At 42.5% G+C, this 16833-nt stretch overlaps 1 protein-coding gene across 5 annotated transcripts in view; it reads right to left on the minus strand.

Moving 5' to 3' along the window:
• The window catches only part of MGMT (O-6-methylguanine-DNA methyltransferase), a 728754-nt gene that overhangs the window by 668358 nt on the left and 43563 nt on the right, over nucleotides 1-16833 (minus strand). The gene's annotated exons all lie outside the window — the stretch shown is intronic.

Genomic DNA, 16833 nt, shown 5'->3' on the forward strand with positions numbered 1-16833 from the left:
TATCGAAAGGATATTTTTTTTTTTTTTCTTGAGCAAAACAGGAATCTTAAAGTTCAGTGGGTCATCTATCATCTTGTAATGAATCATAATCAACCGATGAAGCTTGCTGAAGTGCGCTCTCATCACACCGTCTGCAGAACTCTGATCTTCAGGATAAGGTTCTACTGTACGATGTACTAGAGACTGTAAAAATACATTACACATATAAGTAAACAGCATCAACGCAAGGGCATTAATAGAGAAGATAAAGCCCTTCTCCACAAGCCTTTTCCATTTCTTAAATGAGAAATGCTGCAATGTGATCAAATAACCTGATTCTTCTTCAAAGTACTCATGCCATTTTTCAGCGTAATTTTATTCCATATGACAGAGTGCCCCACGTTTTTTTTAAATCGCATTGTCCTATATTCCCCCCCCTCTTACTCATGCTGCAATCCCTAAACAATTAAAAACCATCAGATTTTGAGACTGTGGAGGAAGCCTACACTGGAGTGCCAATAAAACTCAATGCTAAACATTGAGGAAGAATTCAGATCTGTGCATTGTTGTATTGTGTGTATAGGAGTGAGTTACCATTTATTTTGAATGGCACCTCCAAACACTAACACAGTAATGGGCAACACACCCATACTACAGAGCACCACAAAACACATGCAGTGGTAGATGTGACAAGAAAAAAAAAAACATAATTGGCCCAAATACAATAAGTATGGTCAAAAAGAACAAACTGCCTTAAAGTGGTCAGTAATTGAATCTGAGCAAAGCACATATATCTATAGTGCTTATTTATCTCTCTCTCTCCCCAAAGCTCTAAGTGTCATTCCTCTCTGGTGCTTTGTTCCTCTGTTATCAGCATGAGTCACTTCTGAGAAGTTTTCCCGACACATGAGATTAATTTGTGACGCAAGGAGAGCTCAGCACAGAGCTTGTCTATCCAGAACACAGCCGTGAATGTTTCCTTCGCTCCTGTGCGCTGTGGGAAGAGGGGTGTGCACCTTTCCTCCAATCAGCTCTCACACAGTGTAACTGCAGCTCTCCGCCCCCTCCTCTGTGCTTCTTACAGATGAAGAAGGATTTTAACATGGTCCTGCCCTTCTGAAGGGGTGTAGAGAAGAGAAGACTGCAGATCAGCCTTTTTCAACCAGGGTGCCCTGAGGTTTCTTCAGGGGTGCCTTGGCAAAATGCCTAAAAATTGCCCAAAAAGTGTATACAAGCCAGCATGTAGATAAAGCCTGCCTTTTTTCATTGTGCACCATTACAACCTTCTAGCCATCGGCGTCCTAATGACCAATGGCATCACCAGTTGATATGGAGGATGTCAGTCGCCTGCATACTGCATAGTATCCTTCTTTGACCCTTCCCTTCCCCCCCTCCTTTAGCATTGAGGGCACCTTAGTGGAGTGATGGAGAAAAACCCAAGGGAGAAGAGAAACCTTGGAATACTAGTCAGTACCCGTTGGCAAAAGTGTATTTGCTTTGGTAGAATAAATCACCTCTAACATTGGGTGTCCTACTTGTGTGGATGTTTCTGCATTATGCAAAACAATTACAGTAGTTTTTACAATTTAGAATGGGGTGCGTCAAGACTGTCCATATTTTTTAAAGGGTGCCTCGAGACTGTCCATAATTTTTAAAGCGTGCCTTGACTGTAAAAAGGTTGAGAAACACTGCTGCAGATAAACAAGTAAAACTTATGTAGGAGGATTTGTTTAATCTCTGTGCATCATCTAAGGCCAGTCACTTCACTGGGTACTGTATATGAGAGGGTTTACAACAACTTTAACCACTTATGGACCGCCTGCCCACAGTAACAGCTCATACGGCCACAGCAATCTATGAAGACATTTTTTTTTTTATTACTGGATATGTTTTAGACAGGAAATAAAAAATACTGTTACTTTTTTCAAATTTTCTGTCTTTTTTCGTTTATATAATACAATTTTAAAAACACGGTGGTGATCAAATACCACCAAAAGAAAGCTCTATTTGTGTGAAAAAAAACAATATAAAGTATATATTTAATTTGGGTACAGCGTTGTATGACTGTGCAATTACCAGTAAAAGTAGCACGGTGCTAAATAGCAAAAAATGGTCTGGCCATTAATGGGGTAAAACCTTCCGGAGCACAAGATGTTAATGCACTGAAAAACAGCAAAGAAGTGTAAATAAGTCCTAGTTGTATAAAAAAAAATTGCATGTATTGAATACTCCTAAAAAAAAACTCTTTACGGTGGAACCCCGGATTACGAGCATAATCCATTCCAGGAGTATGCTCATAATCCAAAGTACGCGCATATCAAAGCGAGTTTTCCTATTGAAGTCAATGGAAATGAAAATAATTTGTTCCGCATTGACTTCAATGGGATGCAATACCGCATGCGGCCAGAGGCGGAAAAGGCCCGAGCACACTTCGGCTGACCTCGGCAAACCTTGGAAAGACTCCGTTCACGAGCCTTTCCGAGGTTTGTCGAGGTCAGCCGAACTGTCCTCGGGCCTTTCCGTGCATTTCCGAACGCCGAGAATCGGCGCTGTTCGGCTCCGGCGCCCCCCACCTCAGGCCAAAAGCAGTACTGCACACCACTTTTGGCCTGAATCCTGCTCGTTTTGTGAGACAACACTCACAAACCGAGATAGGATTTTGAGAAATACAGTGCTCGTTTTGCAAAACACTCGTTATCCACGTTACTCGCAAACCGAGGTTCCACTGTACATGAATTCCAAACCTTAAAGGAGATTTGAAGCAGAAAAAATACTCATCTCCCATGATGCAACAAAAGTTTCCCTGAATAATATAGCAGATGGGAACATACCTATTGTTCCTACCCCCTTGAACAGTTACCATGCACAGGTGGGAATTCCCATCAATTCTACACTAGAAATGTTTCTGGAAGTTTTAACTTGTGCTCTAGAATGCAGCCCAACTATTTGCACATATTTTGAGCGGCTGTTATTGAAAGATATGGGATGCGACTTTAGTGTCCAAAGTTGCATGACAAGTCTCACAAGTGCGAATGGAGCCTTAACCTCCCTGGCGGTATGATTATTTCGGATTTTAGGTGCTGAAAGCGGTACCATTATTTTGCATGGAAATTTGTCGTTTTATATTGTAGGTCTGTAAATCTTAACAATAACACACTTAAATCTGTCCAAACCAGAGTCTAGTAGATATCCCGGGTATGATAAAGTTTGAAACACAAAAACATAAATTATAATATAATAAATAAAAATAAATAATTAAAAAAAAAAAAAAATAGTAATAAAATAAATTTCCCCACAATTCACTATCGCTCAATTCTGCAAGTGTTCTAATTTACTATCGCTGTTTTCTAGATGGTCTAAAGCCACTTTTGATGTAAAGGGACACTTTTTGGTTGCTATGGACAATCTCCAGTTTCCAGGCAGAAAGAACAGTATATATCATATAAAACTGCATGCAGGGCATGGGCCAAAGCACTGGGGACAAAAGGGATGTGAAATCATTTCATACAGTACTGTAATCTGTAAGATTACAGTACTGTATGTGTTATGATTTTTACTTTTTTTTTAATTTGCCGCCAGGCTCCCCCCCTCGTGCGTCGCGCCGCTCGCAGGGAACGGAGCCTGGCACGGATAGGCTTCGGAGGAGGACGGAGCTCTCGGACACTGCGGGTGACATCGCGGGATCCCGGGGACAAGGTAAGTAACGCCGCCCCAGGATCCTGCAATGCGATCCCGAGTGTGGCTCGGGGTTACCGCTAATGGTACTGAATTTTAACCCCGAGCCACACTCGGGAAAACCGAGTTAAAGAGAAGCTACTGGATTTCCTATTTAGATTATGTCACAGAGCTTGATCAGTAGAATAGGAATCTTGTGAGCACCTCTAAAAGCATTCATATTCATCAACAAAAAAATATTAGCTTTGGGCGGACTTTGCCTTTAAAGTATTGCCGAAGGCAAAACTTTTTTTCAAATCAACACCTATACTTAATACATAGATTTCTGTGTTCTCTCTATTAAGTCAATACATGTGTCCATTAAACTCAATGATACAGTAAACTAACTCATTAAGACCCTTTCACACTGAGGCGCTCAAAAACTGGCCATAAAACATCAGAGTTTTTGCGGCGCTTTAAAAAAAAAGCGCCATTTTGCGGCGGTTTTGAAGGGCCTCCCATTCATCTCAATGGACAGGGGCGTTTTTGAGGCATTTTTTAAAGTGCTCCCAACATGCCCCAAGGATGCTTCTTGCACCACCCCGCCAGGGCACCACCCCAGTGTGAAAGCTTCCATTGAAATGAATGGGAAGCAGTTTTCAGGCGCTGATTTTAGCGCAAAAGTGCCTGAAAAGCACCTCAGTGTGAAAAGGGGTCAAAGTGTCTATACATATACAATTGATATTGTAAATTAAAGTGCCAGTGCAACAAGCTTAATTCATTTAGTCCATAAGTGCAAATCAAAGTGCCAGTGCAGATGAATCTTGCAAGTGGGAATCCGCACTGCCGTGCTCACCGACAGTTATAGTCAGAATGGCATGTTAGTATCCTTTTTTTCTGGTACTGATCTAATAAGGTTAAAGCAGAGTTCCACCTAAAAGTGGAAATTCCACTTTAAGTACTCCTCGTCCCCACAATTGGCATGTCATTGTTTTGGGGGGGGGGACCGTGTACTTCCTGTCCCACTTCCTCCTTTTGACTACCTATGCGACTTCTCCTCCCCCCTAGGAGGCCCCTCCCTCCCTGAAATCTCCTGGGACACGTCACAGGTCCCAGAAGATTGCCTGGCCACTGACAGAGCGCAGCGCAACTTACGCATGCACAGTGCGCGCCCAGCTGTGAAGCCTCAAGCTGTCACAGCCAGGCGCCCACACTTACAGCAAACCGAGTTAGGATTTTGAGAAATACAGTGCTCGTTTTGCGAAACGCTCATTAACCGCGTTACTCGCAAACCGAGGTTCCACTGTACATGAATTCCAAACCTTAAAGGAGATTTGAAGCAGAAAAAATACTCATCTCCCATGATGCAACAAAAGTTTCCCTGAATAATATAGCAAATGGGAACATACCTATTGTTCCTACCCCCTTGAACAGTTACCATGCACAGGTGGGAATTCCCATCAATTCTACACTAGAAATGTTTCTGGAAGTTTTAACTTGTGCTCTAGAATGCAGCCCAACTATTTGCACATATTTGAGCGGCTGTTATTGAAAGATATGGGATGCGACTTTAGTGTCCAAAGTTGCATGACAAGTCTCACCAGTGCGAATGGAGCCTTAAAGAGAAGCTACTGGATTTCCTATTTAGATTATGTCACAGAGCTTGATCAGTAGAATAGGAATCTTGTGAGCACCTCTGAAAGCATTCATGTTCATCAACAAAAAAATATTAGCTTTGGGCAGACTTTGCCTTTAAAGTATAGCAGAAGGCAAAACTTTTTTTCAAATCAACACCTATACTTAATACATAGATTTCTGTGTTCTCTCTATTAAGTCAATACATGTGTCCATTAAACTCAATGATACAGTAAACTAACTCATTAAGACCCTTTCACACTGAGGCGCTCAAAAACTGGCCATAAAACATCAGAGGTTTTGCGGCGCTTTAAAAAAAAGCGCCATTTTGCGGCGGTTTTGAAGGGCCTCCCATTCATCTCAATGGACAGGGGCGTTTTTGAGGCATTTTTTAAAGCGCTCCCAACATGCCCCAAGGATGCTTCTTGCACCACCCCAGTGTGAAAGCTTCCATTGAAATGAATGGGAAGCAGTTTTCAGGCGCTGATTTTAGCGCAAAAGTGCCTGAAAAGCACCTCAGTGTGAAAAGGGGTCAAAGTGTCTATACATATACAATTGATATTGTAAATTAAAGTGCCAGTGCAACAAACTTAACTCATTTAGTCCATAAGTGCAAATCAAAGTACCAGTGCAGATGAATCTTGCAAGTGGGAATCCGCACTGCCGTGCTCACCGACAGTTAGAGTCAGAATGGAGTGTTAGTATCCTTTTTTTCTGATATTGATCTAATAAGGTTAAAGCAGAGTTCCACCCAAAAGTGGAACTTCCGCTTTAAAGTGGAGTTCCACCCAGTTTTACAACTCTTCAGCATCCCTCACTAAACTGTGCACTGTAAACGAATTGGATATTTTTTCATTTTTTTTCTCAGCACTTACTATATATCTGCTGTATTCATTTTTCACTTCCTCCTCCCTGGCCGTGGCCCATCGCATCATTTCCTGTTTGCAATGCCTTCTGGGAAGGGGCGGCAACTTCCTCTGACACTGCTGTTGCTATGGAAACCTGACCTGAAACCTATTACGCTGCTTGTGCTGCACTGAGCATGTGCGAGATCTGCAAGGATGAGATCCAGGAAGAAATACAGTCTGGCTTCAGATGCCCACACTTAAGATGGCCACGGTCTGCTGTAAGTTTATAAAATAACAAACTACTGCTATAAACTAACAAAACAGACCTTAGTTTACAGACTAACTTTACTAGAATACATTAAGCTTGTGTATTATAGGGGTATTTTTATTTAAAAAGTATAATATAGGCTGAAACACCACTTTAAGTACTCCTCGCCCCCACAATTGGCATGTCATTGTTTTTTTGGGGGGGGAGTGTGTACCTGGTTTTGAGTGGGACTTCCTGTCCCACTTCCTCCTTTTGACTACCTATGCGACTCCATCTCCCCCCTAGGCGGCCCCTCCCTCCCTGAAAATCTTCTGGGACACGTCACAGGTCCCAGAAGTTTGCCTGGCCACTGACAGAGCGCAGCGCAACTTACGCATGCGCAGTGCTCGCTCGGCTGTGGAGCCGCAAGCTGTCACAGCCAGGCGCCCACACTTACAATGCTGGCGCCGCTGAGAGGCTGGTAAGAGGAGCGAGGCTTCGGGCGGCCACATCGTGGACCGTGGGACAGGTGAGTGTGCGTTTATTAAAAGTCAGCAGCACCAGTGGAACTCCGCTTTAACTAATTTTAAAGTGATTGTAAAGGCTCGTTTTTCTTTTTTTTTTTTAAATAACAAACATGTCATACTAACCTCCACTGTGCACAGAGTGGCCCCAAACACCGACTTCTGGGGTCCCTCGGTGGCTCTCGCGGCTCCTTCTCACATCAGATAACCCCCTAGGAGAAGTAATCTCCCGGGGTGGGGGGTTACCTTGCGGGCGCGCTCCCGAGTCCAGCATTCAGCATCCATAGACACGATAGCCGGACTCGGCCCCGCCCCCCGGGTCATTGGATTTGATTGACAGCACCAGGAGCCAATGGCTGTGCTGCTATCAATCTGGCCAATCAAGAGCCGGGACCCCGTGCAGAGAGGGGCAGCGTGTCTCCACCGAGGCAAATATGGGGCTCAGGTAAGTAAAACGGGGGGGCTGGGGGGCCGGTCACTGCCAGAAGTTTTTTCACCTTAATGCATAGGATGCATTAAGGTGAAAAAACACAAGGGTTCACAACCCCTTTAATGTTCTAGTTTCTAATTTTGTCATAATTATTTGGTTAGCACTGATAGAATTTAATACATAACCATAGCGCGGGTACATCACAAAACTTTTTTTTATCGTTACATAAAGTGGAGAGGGATTAGAACACCTGTAAGTTTTTATTGCTGTCTGTGCCCTAGTTAAGGAGCTCCCCCCCTCTCTATTTGTCCTGTTAAACTTTATCATTGAAAGTGCAAGTAAAAGAAAATCCCAAAATTTTGGGCTGTCCCCAGAACAGTAATAGAGGAAAAATCTTCCAATGGGGACACTAGTTCTGGTGACAACCAGGATATCCTCTCACTTCTTGTTTTGGCTATGGAGCAGGAAGTGATGGTAAATCTCCCCAATGGGACACAGATGGCTAAAAAAAAAAAAACTGACAGGGATATAACCCTCTCTTACTCTATCCAAAATAAAAATGTTGCCTATAGTTCTACCTTATACAGGTACACACGAGCGGACTTTTCGACCGGACTGGTCTGACGGACCGAGTCCGGTGGACAATCCGATCGTGTGTGGGCCTTATCGGACCTTAAGCGGACTTTTTCAGTCGAAAATCTGACGGACTTCCGTTCGTCTGTATGCTAGTCCGACGGACAAAAACCCACGCTAGGGCAGCTATTGGCTACTGGCTATCAACTTCCTTATTTTAGTCTGGTCGTATGTCATCACGTACGAATCCGTCGGACTTTGGTGTGATTGTGTGTAGGCAAGTCCGTTCGTTCAAAACTCCGTCGGAAGTTTGTCAAAAGTCTGACGAAAGTCCGCCGGAATGGCCGTCTGACTTTTCTTGCCGAAAAGTCCGCTCGTGTGTACGCGGCCTTATGCTAGAGTGTTACACTGCCATCATAGTGAACACCACAGACTATAAACTGAAGGTCTGTATAAAGTTTACTGGTTGGGAAATGAAATACTCAGAATGACAGAGAAGAGACCATGTGGTCATTGCATAACCTTCAGGTTTTAAAAAGTAGCTTTGGGGTAGCCTTGTATTTTTTTATTCAATGCAAAAAAGAAGCACCTTTTTCCCCCCCATCAAGATGAGTCCTGGTTCACACCGGTGCAATTTTGTCATGCGATTTGACAGTTCAAAATCACATGACAAGCCGCGCCCCATTGCCTGCAGTGGAACTGAGCAAATCATCGCGACTCAAGTCACAGCGACTTTGAAAAAGGTTCCTGCACTACTTTTTGGGGATTTCATTGCGACTTGCATAGACTCCCGTTAAATGAAGTTGCTAGCCGCAATGAAATCGGAGGCGCAAATCGCACTGATCTGTGGCTTTGAAATTGCGTTGAAGTAGCGCGATTTGCAAAGCCGTACTGGTGTTAACCAGGGCTAAGTGATTCGGCAATTTTGACGCAGTTTACATAACGTGCGATTATTATTGACAGGTCCACAGAAATCTGCAAATGGATAATGCTTTAGTTTCCTTGTTCACCACTTTTCATGAATGAGCAAGCTGTGGAAGTGGCTAAAGCCAGTCATGCCTTGCATTTAAATGCTAGTACATAAAAAGGAAGGAAAAGAAAAAAAAAAAGTCTACTACCTCTGAAATGGCAGGAGAGATTTTTACTCACATTACGCTTGCTTCATCCCTCCTCAGAGACTGTATGCAAATAATATAAAGTGCCCGCATTTCATAGCCCATTAGTTTATCAACATTTCCACGTGAATGACAAAATAACCCTTTTCAAAAGAATACACTGCATGAAAAAGAAGCAGTGAAGGATACATGCATCTGTCATACAGTCATTTTCTGTGACTAGTATGCAATGTATCACATGCAGAACCATCATTTCCATGCTGCACTGATCAATGAAGATGGCTGCTTATACTAACGGAACCCATTAACCCCTACCCAGCCACACGTCCCAGAGGCCTGTTATCTTCTACCAAAACACAGCATTACAAAGAATACATTGCAGGAAAAACTTTGGGCTAAAAACTAGAGCTGCATGATTAATGGTTAAGAATCGAGATCGAGATTCTTTCCCCCTCGTGATCTCTACAAAGCATTTTCCAGATTCTATGCAGAGTTCTCTGCTCAAGCCAACAGCTGTCAAAAAAAAAAAAAAACAAGTAGTCTGCCAAGTTTTACAACATTTCTCAGCCGCTGAGCTAACTATAAACATTGTAACGTTTTGTTCTTTAGATCAGTGGTCATCAACCCTGTCCTCAGGACCCACTAACAGGCCAGGTTTGCAAGATAACTGAAATACATGACAGGTGATATCATTTGCTGCTCAGTGATTGCAGTATTCTAGTCTGCATCTCCCCAAGGCAGGGTTGCCAACCGCCAGTATATTTACTGACAGTTTGTAAAAATCAGTGATTTTTTTTACAAGTGCCAGTAAACATCAGGGGCTGACAACTTCATGCTGTGTTGACTTTTTAAGTGTAAATCAAGCAAATTACTTTGTTATAGGTATTGTCAGTGTTTCCATATCATGTTCATACTATTCAAATATTCACTGTGTTAGTTTTCAATAGGAGTTCTGTAATTTCTCAGGTTGGCGGCCCCCAAAAAAATGAACTCCGCCAGTAAATTTTCTGTGTTTTGTCAGTAAAAAATGCTGCGGGAGGTTGGCAACCCTGCCCCAAGGTAATACATAAAATCTGGCCTGTTAGTGGGCCCTGAGGACAGGGTTTTGACCACTGCTGTGGATCAAAAGAATGAACTTCGGTCTATAAATGAGGGAAGTTTAACCACTTAGGCTCGATTCACACCTATGCATGTTGCTTTTGAGCATTTTTGGAGGTTTTTTTTTCATGCTTGCCACGTTTTTGAGCCGCGTTTTAGCGGCGTTTTTGCCGCGTTTTAGCGGCGTTTTTGCCGCGATTTGCGTTTTTTTTTTTTTTTCATTTTTTTTTACAGTCTTAAAAAAAAATTACAAAAAAAAAAAAAAAAAAAACGGCAAAAACGCACCAAAAACGCACCAAAAACGCATCAAAAACGCTGCAAAAACGGTGCACTTGCGTTTTTGATGCTTGTCCATTGAAAACCATTACATGCAAAACGCTGCTTTTTGCATGAAAAAAAGTCCCCGACCCTTTCCAAAAACGCAGAGATACAAAAAAGCATTGATGTGAACATGTTCCATAGGAACCCATGTTAAAAAATTCCCGTGCATTTCTGCAAAATGCAAAATGCATCAAAAAACGCGCTAGTGTGAATGGGGCCTCAAAGACTAAACCTTTTTCTGACACTTGTTGGTTAAAATTAGTATTTTTTGCTGGAAAATTACTTAGAACCCCCAAACATTATATATATATATTTTTTAGCAGAGACCCGAGAGAATAAAATGGTGGTTTGAAACAAGAGAATGTGGATGCCGCACACTGGATAAAGTTGAAAATTCTTCTTTATTGTAAAATTAGGATCATCAAAAATACAGGACAATCAGGCAGATGGTACAGACACAGCTGACGCGTTTCGCACTCTAGTTTGAGTGCTTACTCATAGATGAGCTATGAGTAAGCACTCAAACTAGAGTGCGAAACGCGTCAGCTGTGTCTGTACCATCTGCCTGATTGTCCTGTATTTTTGATGATCCTAATTTTACAATAAAGAAGAATTTTCAACTTTATCCAGTGTGCGGCATCCAGATTCTCTTGTTTCAAACCTTGCTTCAATTTGCATTTAGCCAGCACCTGGGACTCCCCTCCTCTAAAGGATCTAATTAACACACACCTGGGAGCAAGTCTACCTGAGCGGTGAATCACCTTTCCTGTTTTGTCTGCATCAAAAAATAAAATGGTGGTTGTTGCAATATTTTATGTCATGTTGTATTTGCGCAGTGGTCTTTCAAATGCAATTTTTTGGGGAAAAAAATACACTTTTATGAATAGAAATGAATAGAATGAATAGGAAAAAAAAAAAAAACGAAACAGTAAAGTTAACCCAATTTTTTTGTATAATGTGAAAGATGATGTTACGCCACGAGAATTGTGATCTTTATTCTAAGCAAAAAAATTGTGATTCTCATTTTAGCCAGAATCGTGCAGCTCTAAGAACTCCACTTTGAAATCCATATACAGGAACTGCTTTTTCTTCCAAAAAATATGAAATACTGCTCAGCCAGTATTGTAATTCAAACATCTCTGCACAGCCAGCAAAATTACTCCACTATTTCCCATTCCACTTTGCGGCTGCAACATGAAGCTTGTACAGCTTCATGTTGCAGCCTCATTATCTTGTGAGCATTCTGGTGACACGGGAAGCTGTAAAACAAACCTGGAAAATGTAATCTTCATGGCTATGCAGCATGGTAAAGGTGTGAATCAAAAGACTGACTGAACAGAACTACAGATCCATCATCAGGTAAAGCAGTTCCTGTATATGCATTTCAGCATTGTTCTTGCTTCCAGAAGGCTGGGTTCACACTGCCGCACAAAGCGGCTCACAGCAGGGGTCCGGTGCGTCCCCATTCAACGTTCCAGGTCCGATTTCAGTCTGAATTTTAGCCTGAATTCGCACCTGAAACAGACCAAAAGATGAACAGGACTCCTGTGCAATTCGCACCAGAGCCACTCTGGAGATTTGTGAACCAGCTCTAAAAAGACAGCCGTGAAGAAAAGAGGGGGGAAACCAAAAAATACGGTACAAAAAGAACCACCAAATACTCTTCCACTCGCTCCAATTAGGGTTGGGGCTCAGTGGCCAAACAAGCATATAAACAAGCTAACACTATACCAGACAGAAGGGGACAGTGCAAAGAACCACATTAATAGAGCCACAGGGAAATAGGATCTGAATGAAGCTGTTAATTAGTCAAAAATGAAAAATACAAAAATTACATATAAATATTAATATTAACGACTCCTACACTATCTAATAGACAACGTTGTCTTTTAGATGGTTTAAGGTGAAGGGAGTCGTTAATATTAATATTTTTATGTAATGTTTGTATTTTTCAATACATTTTTGACTAATTAACAGCTTCATTCAGATCCTATTTCCCTGTGGCTCTATTAATGTGGTTCTTGCACTGTCCCCCTTCTGTCTGGTATAGTGTAATCTTGTCCGTAAAGAGCCAGTCACAATCTCCTGACATGAGAATTGGATGCAGGGAAACCCACATCCAATTCCCACTAGTGTGAACCTAGCCTGAAGGTCTGCTATACATATAAGGAAAAATGTGAAAGGTTCAACCTCTGAAAGTGGACCTTTGCCCCAAAAACCTAAAAATCCCCCAGTGCATTCACCCCTGCATGCTGATCCAGGTACATGTTAAAGTATATGTGAACTCTCACCTTGTAAAACAACCCATTCAGTTTAAGTGAAAGGCAAAACGTGTGTGTGTGTGTGTGTACAACGTGTAAAATAAAGTATTAAAGAACACGTCAACATTTTTCTAAGTATATCTATTTCTAAATGTGCTATTGACATGACATTTTTACCACGTTGGTAACAATCCATACATACAAAGAAACCAAAACAAATAGGTTCAGAAATGAAGTTATGTGTAATAAAAATGGAATGACACAGGGAAAAAGTATTGAACACATAAAGAAAGGGAGGAACAAAAGGGCATGGAAAGCCAAGACACCACTTGAAATCTATCAGTAATTAGAAAGCAATCCTGCCCCTTGTCAGTGCAAATTAAAGGATAAGTCCACCCTAACACTAAAATCCCTGCATCTAGCATTCACAATCTAACACTAAACTATCTAACCCTGTAAAGAAGAAATCAGTATACATACCTTTTTTGAAGCCGATCCGACCCGATCCCACGCTGAGCTGTCAGCCGCGGCTTTGCTGTGTAGGCAGGCGCAGAGGACACAGACGACAACAGAAGCCCCATAGTAATGCCCTGTACACACGGTCGGATTTTCTGACGGAAAAAGTGCGATCGGATTGTGTTGTCGGAAATTCCGATCGTGTGTGGGCTCCATCGGACTTTTTCCGTCGGAATTTCCGACACACAAAATTTTCCAACAACAAAATCCGATCGGTTAAATTCCGATCGTGTGTACACAAATCCGACGCACAAAGTGCCACGCATGCTCAGATAAAATTAAGAGACGAAAGCTATTGGCTACTGCCCCGTTTATAGTCCCGACGTACGTGTTTTACGTCAGCTGCAGAGCTTACGCCGCTGGAGACCGGACCAGAGCAGCTTCAGAAAAGGTATTTATAGCGATTTCGTCTTTACAGGGTTAGATAGGTTAGTGTTAGATCGTGGATGTCTGTGGATGTAGAGATTTTAGTGTTAGGGTGGACTTCCCCATTAATATCAGCTGGTTCAGTCTCAACTGATGGCCCATAAAAAGGTGTCTCATTGCCAAGGTGTCACACAAGAAACATCTCATGATGGGTAAAAGCAAAGAGCTCTCTCAAGATCTTCGCATTGGCATTGGTTACAGAAGTATTTCTAAACTTCTGAAGTTTCCAGTGTAGCGCCCCCCTGGGTCTACTGGGAGCAGAAAGGTACCTCCAGTTACAGGGAGCGGGCTTACATTCACCCCAGGGCTGAGTCCAGAATATAGGCGCCAGTCACTTTAGGTATTTTTCAATGCTTTAATTAGAACTTGAGAAAGGTTGTAGAAAAGACGTTGAGGGGTGGTTTCAGATACCCTTTTTAGCAGATCACTTACAGACTCCTTGAGGACAAAACATCTTTTCTTATAGCAGATCTTGAATATCTGGATAGGTCTCTCACACAGACCTAGCAACCAGTAAGTGCCTGGATAAGCCTCTCTCACAGACTTAGCAGCCAGTAGATTGTTACCTTGATTGAACTGTAGAACAGCTTCACAGTACCAGAACCTTTAAGCCATCCGGCGGTACTGTGAGGGTAGCTTAGATGTAGGTGCGTCCTCCCACCGAGTCACCAGGCCCTTCTGAGAGACCAGCCTTCATCCTGGCTCTCTCCAGCAAGGGTCCTCCCCTGGATCTCCTCAGCTTGGCTTCTTCCATTCAGGCAAGACAGCCTAAGGACCACCTCAGGAGTAGTAGGCCCCAGACAGGCTTCTGGGCCTACTTGCACAGCTTGCAGTGACGTAGCCTGAGGCCTGGAGGGCCACGAGGTAGGAACGGACTACAGCACATGGCCTCTGGCCAATAAATACCCCTTCCCAGAATGCACAGCGGCCAGGAACCTCCTACTAGGCTGTTTCCGAAAAAAGAATATTCATTACAGCTCAACCTAGTTGTTATTTTCACACTGTCCTGTGGTACCAGTGACACCTACTGGCAACAGTCAAGTTTAGAACAGAACCAATAAACTATGTACAATCAATCAGTGCTGATTACAGCTCAGCCAAAAACTAAATTTACACTATAGCCCCATTTTTGGGAACAGGGGGCTACACCAGTAAGCACTGTTGGGGCCATATTCCGGAAGTGAAAAGAACATAATTTCACCATAAACTGGCCACGACCAGATGCTCCTCGTAAAATTTCTGACAGAGGAGTGAAAAGAATTATCAGAAGAGTTGTCCGAGAGCCAAGGACCACTTGTGGAGAGCTTTAGAAAGACCTGGAATTAGCAGGTACAATTGTTTTAAAGAAAACAATAAGTAATGCACTCAACCACCATGGCCTGTATGCACGTTCACCACACAAGACTCCATTGCTGGAAGAAAAAGCATGTTGAAGCTCGTTTAAAGTTTGCAGCACAACATTTAGACAAGTCTGTGAAATACTGGGAGAATATAGTCTGGTCAGATGAGACCAATATTGAACTCTTTGGATGCCATAATACACACAATGTTTGGACGTCAAACGGCACATCACCCCAAAAACACCCCCATAACAACAGAGAAGTTTGGAGATGGGAACGTCATGGTGTGGGCAGAGCTGTTTTTCAGCATAGGGTACTGGTAAAACTTCATATCATTGAAGGAAGGAAGATTATCGATTTTCACTTAAAGATTGCATTGCTGTTGTCAGTTAAAATTAGGGAAGGAGAGTCACTTTGAGCTGGCCACAAAAAGTATGAATTTCAGCTGATTCCTGCATTGAAAAATGTAAAGAGGCGGGTGGAAAACATTTGGTCACACAGTGGCTACATCCTACCAGATATGTATTGCTTGACCACAACAGCCAGCAGCGGTGATTCCTCCATCCAGGCTGTTCAGCGTGGACAGAGAAGTCTCTGTGTGTATGGCTATCAATCAGATGTAATGCAGGAAAGTGTGATAAGTTCTGTTCCTAAAATGTTGATGTGAACTTCAGCCTAGTGGGAAAAAACAATTGTTTTTTGAAGTGAGAAAATCTTCAAATCATTAAAATGTAACCAACTACTATGTTGAAACTCCTGTTCCTTGCAATTGGTGACTAAATAATGTCCATTCCAGGATCTAATACCCTGAAAAGGCTTGTGTCAGTACCTTCCACCTCCATCGCAAGGTGCAGACAGAAGGCACAAAGCACACCACAAAATGATATGCCGCTTACACACGGACGGATTTTCCGACTAGTAATGTTCGATCGGAGCTTGTTGTCGGAAATTCCGACCGTGTAGGCTCCATCGGACATTTTCCGTTGGAATTTCCGACAAACAAAATTTGAGGTCTGAATCTCAAATTTTCCGACAACAAAATCCGTTGTCGTAAATTCCGATCGTTTGTACACAATTCTGATGCACAAAGTTCCACGCATGCTTGGAATCAAGCAGAAGAGCCACACTGGCTATTGAACTTAATTTTTCTCGGCTCGTCGTAGGTGTTGTACGTCACCGCGTTCTTGACGTTCGGAATTTCCGACAAGATTTGTGTGACCGTGTGTATGCAAGACAAGTTTGAGCCAATATCCTTCGGAAGAAATCCATGGATTTTGTTGTTGGAATGTGCGACCGTGTGTACGCGGCATAAGAGGAGCAGTAAGAAACAATGGTTCCGCGCTTAGGAGAAAAAAAGGAACTGCAGCCCCCCCGACACAGAATATCACCTAGGTGAAATTCAAATCAACAGAATTCTATAATGAGGGAATTGGCGCTGTTCAACTATATATACACTGGATACTGATCGTGAACAAATAAGTGTAAAAAAATATTTTTGAGTGTAAAAAAATTATATATGTGTAGGAAGTTATAGTAAAAGAAGGAGTTAAGTATAAGTGAAATGCTCCTACGACCATATATTATATATTAAATCGCCAACCACGCGGTCACGTACACCACGTACGACAAGACTAGAAAAGGCCAGTTCAGAACCAAGCGCGGCACCCTTTGGGCTCCTTTTGCTAATCTCGTGTTAGTAAAAGTTTGGTGAGAGACGATTCGCGCTTTTTCAGACTCGTGGCTTTCAGATCGTTTTCTGCCGTTCAGTTTGTGCTTGTGGGTTTGTATCTGCTCTTCAGTGCGTGCAGCAAGTTCCGCGTGACTTTAGGTAGTCATTGTATTCTTGTTTGTTCGTTACTGTTTTTC

This window comes from Aquarana catesbeiana, linkage group LG08 (genome assembly GCF_042186555.1).
Source record: "Aquarana catesbeiana isolate 2022-GZ linkage group LG08, ASM4218655v1, whole genome shotgun sequence".
NCBI lineage: Eukaryota > Metazoa > Chordata > Amphibia > Anura > Ranidae > Aquarana > Aquarana catesbeiana.